The sequence below is a fragment of the Xylocopa sonorina genome, unplaced genomic scaffold, assembly GCF_050948175.1.
Source record: "Xylocopa sonorina isolate GNS202 unplaced genomic scaffold, iyXylSono1_principal scaffold0094, whole genome shotgun sequence".
Taxonomy (NCBI): domain Eukaryota; kingdom Metazoa; phylum Arthropoda; class Insecta; order Hymenoptera; family Apidae; genus Xylocopa; species Xylocopa sonorina.
Window position 1 is genome coordinate 302,162 of NW_027490165.1, and position 7,027 is coordinate 309,188.

Consider the following 7,027-nt stretch of genomic DNA (forward strand, 5'->3'; position numbering starts at 1 on the left):
TTATATCTTATCATGAAACATAGAAATGAGATGCGATATCGGGTTTTAAGAAGCATTAGAAATCTATTGCCTCGATACGTAGACATCTGCAAACGTTATATCCTAGCAAGGTAGAGTCGCATTTACATTCATTTGAAGTGAATACGAGGTATACATGACACTTCGCAATCAATATTATATCTTGTCATGAAACATAGAAATGAAATGCGATATCCCGTTTTAAGAAGCATTGGAACTCTATTGCTTCGATACGTAGACATCTGCAAACACTATTTCCTATAGAAAGGATGTGTCGCAATTTATATTCATTTGAAGTGTATGCGAGGTATAAGTGACACTTCGCAAGTAATATCATATCTTATGATGAAACATAGAAATGAGTTTCAATATCGCGTTTTAAGCAGCATTACAACTATATTGTTTCGGTACGTAGACATCTGCAAACGCTATTTCCTAGCAAGGAAATGTCGCATTTACATTCATTTGAAGTGTATGCGAGGTATACATGACACTTCGCAATGAATATTATATCTTATCATGAAACATAGAAATGAGATGCGATATCGCGTTTTAAGAAGCATTAGAACTCCAATGCCATGATACGTAGACATCTGCAAAAGCTATTTCATAGCATGGAAGTGTCGCATTTACATTCTTTTGAAGTGATTACGAGGTATACATGACACTCCGCAATGAATAATATATCTTATTATGAAACATAGAAATGAGACGCGATATCGCGTTTTAAGAAAAATTAGAACTCTATTGCTTCGTTACGTAGACATCTGCAAACGCTATTTCGTAGCAAGGATGTGGCGCATTTACATTCTTTGAAGTGAATACGAGGTATTCATGATACTTCGCAATGAATATTATATCCTATCATGAAACATAGAAATGAGATGCGAAATCGCGTTTTAAGTAGAATTAGAACTCTATTGCTACGATACGTAGACATCTGCAAGCGCTACTTCCTAGTAAGAAAGTGCCGCATTTACAAGCTTTTGAAGTGTATCCGAGGTATACATGACTCTTCGTTAGTGAATATTATATCTTATCATGAGACATAGAAATGAGATGCGATAACGCGTTTTAAGAAGCTTTAGAAATCTATTGCATCGATACGTAGACATCTGCAAACGCCATTTCCTAGCAAGGAAGTGTCGCATTTACATTCATTTGAAGTGAATACGAGGTATACATGACACTTCCCAATGATTATTATATCTTATCATGAAACATAGAAATGAGAAGCGATATTTGGTTTAAGAAGCATTAGAACGCTATTGCTTCGATACGTAGACATCTGCCAACGCTGTTTCCTAGCAAGGAAGCGTCGCATTGACATTCATTTGAAGAGCATGCGAGGTATACGTGACACTTCGCAATGAATATTATATCTTATCATGAAAGATGGAAATTAGATGCGATATCTCGTTCTAAGAAGCATTAGAACTCCTTTTCATTGTTACGTAGACATCTGGTAACGCTATATCCTAGCAAGGAATTGGGGCATTTACATTCTTTTGAAGTGTAGACGAGCTATACATAACACTTCGGAATGAATATTATATCTTATCATGAAACACAGAAATTAGATGCGATATGACGTTCTGAGAAGCATTATAACTATATCGCTTCGATTGGTAAACGTCTGAAACGCTATTTCCTAGCAAGGAAGTGTGGAATTTACATTCCTTAGAAGTGTAGACTGGATAAACATAACACTTCACAATAAATATTATATCTTATCGTGAAACATACATGAGATGCGATATAGCGTTTCAAGAAGCATTAGAACCCAATTGCTTCTATACGTAGAGATCTGGAATCGTTGTTTCCTAGCATGGAAGTGCGGCATTTACATTCTATTGAAGTGGGAACGAGATATACATAACAACTCGCAATGAATATTATATCTTATCATGCAACAGAGAAATGAGGTGAGCTATCGCGTTCAAGAAGCATTAGAACTCTATTGCTTCGATAGGTAGACACCAAGAAATGCATTTCCTATCAAGGAAGTGTGGCATTTACATTTTATTGAAGTGCAGACGATGTATACTTAACACTTCGCAATGAATCTTATACCTTATCATGAAGCATAGAACTGAGATGCGATATCGAATTTAAGAAGATTTAGAACTCTATTGCTTCGATACGCATACATCTGGGAACACTATTTCATGGCACAGATGTGCCGCATTTACATTCTTTTGATATGTAGACGTGGTATACATAGCTCTACGCAATGAATATTATATCTTATCATGAAACGTAGAAATGATTTGCGGCATCGCGTTTTACGAATCATTAGAACTCTATTGCTTCGATACGTAGACATCTGCGAACGCATTTCCTAGCAATGAAGTGTGGCATTTACATTCTTTTGAAGTGTCACGTCCTGAAGTCGCGAAAGCGCTCGTCACGTGGACCCTTATCGTAGTCGGTCCCGAAATCGATGCGAATTGCGCGGAGTTGGGTTCGTCGGTGGAGAAGACTCGATTTACCGGGTACAAAGACGTGCAACTTACCTTTCGATGCTCTAGGTGTCGTAGCTCTCCTCATCCTCGTAGCGTGGTGTGGAATCCTCCCTCGCGTATGTGTGGCGTCGCCTCCCCGTTCCGTGGCGGCGAGCATGCGGGTTGCCAGCGTGTAGGGGATCCGGATGCTGGAGGAGATGCAGATGCTGATCTGTGGCCGTCGAGGTTAGCGGGCGGCGTCTGAGGATGGCTGGCGGTACGCCTGACGTCACACCACCCCCCCTTGGAGAAAGAATCTCGGCAATGCCGAGATCTGTTGTCTGTTCTGGAGGCCTCGGAATGGTGGAACATCTCGCCTGGCTCATCCTGTCAAGATCGTTTGGCTGCTAGACTACGGTTGTGAGTATCATCGGTACTGGAGGAACTAGTATCACTTTCACGTTTAGCGTTCGTTTCGAATTCACTATGTTCTCTATCTCTCAGTTCAGTGCTTTTCATTTCTCTCTCACTCATACCCGCGGTATACATACTGTGCATTCTCTTACATAATTTGATTTTTTTGGTATGGACGAATTTGTGTCGGCCTTTTACATTTAATTTTACATTACTATTGCTTATAATTTCAAGGATTCTATATGGTCCGGAATATTGCGATTGAAATTTGTGTTTATTTGGTTCTTTGATAAGGTAAACCCACTGGGCCACCTCGAAATTTTTAACATTTAGGTTTCGATCGTAGTAATATTTTGACCTACGCTTCGCGTTATCTAGATTGGCTCTGGCTAATTCTTGCGATTTAGAAATTCTTTCATGTAGTTCTATGAGGTAGTCGCTATACGTCTCGTTCTTGGAATTATCTTGTAAAGGAGTGGCGGACGGTGTCCTCGCTATTCTACCGAACATTAATTCGTGTGGCGTATATAGCGTTCCCTCGTGTACGCTGGTATTGTACGACAACATTGCATACGGCAACCACTTTTCCCAATTGTTACTCGACTCGATATAATGTTTCAAATACTCGGCCAAGACTTGGTGGGATCTCTCAACAGACCCGTTCGTTTGCGGATGGAATGCGGTAGACTTATACTGTTTGATACGAAACTTGATGGCAATAGCTTTGATTAAACTGTTTATAAAATTTGAGCCCTGATCAGTGAGAATGCCTTTCGGGCATCCGAATTTGCAGATAAACTCCCTTATTAGTACGTCGGCAATGTCGACTGCGGTCGTTGATTTTAAAGGAACGGCGATGGAGTATTTGGTAAGGAGGTCCTGCATGGTTAATATATTAGTGAAACCTTCGGGTGTTTCGGGAAGAGGACCCATCACATCCATAGAAATTTTATCAAAAGCCCTGCCAGGGGTGTCTGTTAAGGTAAGAGGTTGCCTGGTTTTGATCCTGACTAATTTTTCAGTCTGGCAACTCTTACACTTGCCAATGTACTCCTGAATCTGATTCTTCATATTAGGCCAAAAATACTGTTGCCTAATGCGGGAGTAGGTTTTATTGACCCCCTTGTGACCTCCGACAGGCGAGTCGTGGTTTTCTTTGATAATTTTCAATCGATCTTCGATTGAAGGTGTTCGGATCAGTCCCTGGCAGACTGTGATGTGAACGTCTGTTTCATCGAGTAAATCTTGGAGTATTTTCTGGATTCTGGACCAGGAGATGGAGTCGATGGATGTTTGCGCTATGCTGGAGGAAGATAGTTGGAGTTCGCTCACTACATCGTAAAGTGAACGGAAGGTTTCGATGGCTATTTGAAAGTCGACTGTTCGACTAGGATGTTCGAGGATTGGTAGTTGAATTTGAAATTCCTGTTCGATTTTCACGACTTTAGCTTTGGAAAGTGTGAGGTTTTTATGAGGAATAAATTTTCCGGCTCTCTCGAGATCCTTGGCACCCGTATCGTATGGGTGCCTTGATTGTGTAACGAACACGACCAGGTTGTCTCGTCTCGTTGAAATTGAGTCTCGGCTGATTTGAAATAATGGCTCGCGCCTGACATGCTCGTATGGCGCAGGAATGTAGGTAATTGGACTGTCGTCGGTAGAGAAGGGATTACTCGAAGTTGGTAAGTTAGTTTTCGACGTTACCGGAGAAGGAGGTGGCGCTGGAGTGGAGTATTTCTTACGAATTTGAGGAGGAACGTCAAAGATGTCGTCCTCGGAGTCATGGCTATGGGAGAGCGGGAAAATTTGAACCGGGTTTCGCGACAGTGCGTCCGCATTAAGCTTAGTTTTTCCGCTCTTATAAACCATCTCGTAATCGAATTCGGCGAGTTTAAGTCTCCAACGCACGAGCCTGCTGAATGGGTCTTTGACCGAGTTCATCCACACTAACGGTCGATGATCGGTAACAAGTTTAAACTGGTTACCGTATATGTACGGCCGGAAATAGTGGACGGCGTAGACTATCGCCAGGCACTCCTTCCCGATAGTAGAATAATTCCGTTCCGCTGTGTTCAATAACCGTGACGTATACGCCATTGGCAAATCGAGGCCTATCGGCCCCTGACTTAGAATGGCGCCTATCGCTTCGGCGGACGCATCGGTAGTTATAACAAATGACTGTTTGAAATTAGGGTATTGTAGTATAGGGACCTCGCATAGGCAGTCTCTAAGTTTTACGAATGAATTTTCCTGTTCATTGCGCCATGTGAAAGGCGCGTCTTTTTTTAGTAAATTCGTTAGTGGTTTAGCTATCTGCGAAAAGTTCGCGATGAATGGCCTATAATAGCCCACGAGCCCGAGAAATTGCTTAATTTGTTTCGCGTTTTGAGGTCGTGGAAAGTTTTTTACCGCGCTTATTTTGGCGGGATCGGGTTTTACGCCGTGCTCGCTAATTATATGTCCCAGGTAAGTGACTTCTCTCCTCAGAAACTCGCATTTGTCCGGTTGTAACACTAAATTGGCATCTTTCAACCGTTGCGTTAGTTTCTCGAATTTTGCTTTATGTTCCTGAAGAGAGCTCGCATATATGGCTATATCGTCCAGATATACAAAAATTTTGTTACCCTGAAGACCCGAGAGAACGTTGTCCATTAGCCTTTGAAACGTCGCGGGCGCATTTTTCAAACCGAACGGCATCCTCTTAAACTCATAATACCCGTGAGGCGTGGAAAATGCGGTTTTTGGAATGTCAGTGGGTTCCATAGGTATTTGATGGAACCCGCTCGCGAGATCAAATGTGCTGAAATATTTCGCGCTCCCGAGCTGATCTAAGATTTCGGTGATACAGGGGAGGGGATATGCGTCGGCTATGGACTTCTCGTTCAGAGCGCGATAATCTATTACCACTCGCCACTGCTTGTTGCCCAAGGAGTCTGGCTTCTTGGGCACGACCCACAGTGGTGAATTGTACGATGATTTCGAAGGAGAGATGACCTCCTTTTGTAAAAGCTTATCGACCTGTCGCCGAATCTCCTCCTTATGCGCCGGTGGAAAGCGATATTGTTTAACATTAATCGGGCGATCGTCGATCGTCGGGATTTTGTGCGTAGTGGCCGACGTATGCCCTAGTTTATCGCCTTCGATGTGGAAAAGCTGCTGCGCGCTATGGACGAGGCGAATGACGTGATTCTTTTCTTCGGAGTTTAAATGATCGAGAAGGAGGAGTTCGAGAAATCGTTCTAGGCGAGATTGAGACAGATCGACGGATTTCGGCGATGGCGGCGTTTCCGATTTTGGAACTCGCTTTGTGCGGTTACTGACCGCTTGCGCATAGGAGATCTTTTGCACGTTGGCTATTTTGCAGTGCATAGGAGGAGTTTTGTTCGCCGAGTCTGACTCTGAATTTGATTTCGAATTTAAAATTTCCCTTTTTCGGGATGCGTCGGTCGGTACGGCGGATACAGAGGAATTAGAAACAGTGGATTCGGAGACACTGGATTTTGCGAAAACCGGAAATAGCAGCGGACTCTCCTCCCGGTGGAGGGGAGCCATGATTCGAGCTGGTTCGAGTTTTACGTCGGGTAGCGTGATTTGGACCGTGCGATCTGACGAATTAATTATTCGGGTGACGACTCTACCGCGTACGACTCTTACCAGGGCGTTTGCAAAGAAGATTCCCGGCGCTAAATCTAATCGCGGAATTATACCTTCCGGAAGGTTCGTATTGGAAACGCGAATCTTAACTACGATATTCGATCGCGGGGGAATCGCGATCCGATCCCCGGGCTTCGGAGAAGAGGCTTTCTTCGGTATTGTTTGTTTATGCTTCGCCGGAGCATTGCGTCTCGGAGAAGCTGATACTCTAGGCGAAGACTGCGGCGGCGGAGAGGGAGCGGATCTCTGGCGCGGCGCTTGTTTGTTTTCCGGCGATAACGAAGGAGTGGATTTCGGTCGCGTCGTCGTTCCTTCGAGTGATTCTACATCTTTCTCGAATGGAATTTCTTTTCCGTTCCATCTAATAAATTTTTTGAGGAACGAGATCTCCGCGTCCGCGCAGAAACCCGAACCGAGAATTCCTTCGGTCTTAAGGGGAAAGTTGTCCCCAACGACGTTAAACGGAACGACGCGGTTGAAAATTACTAGATTCACCG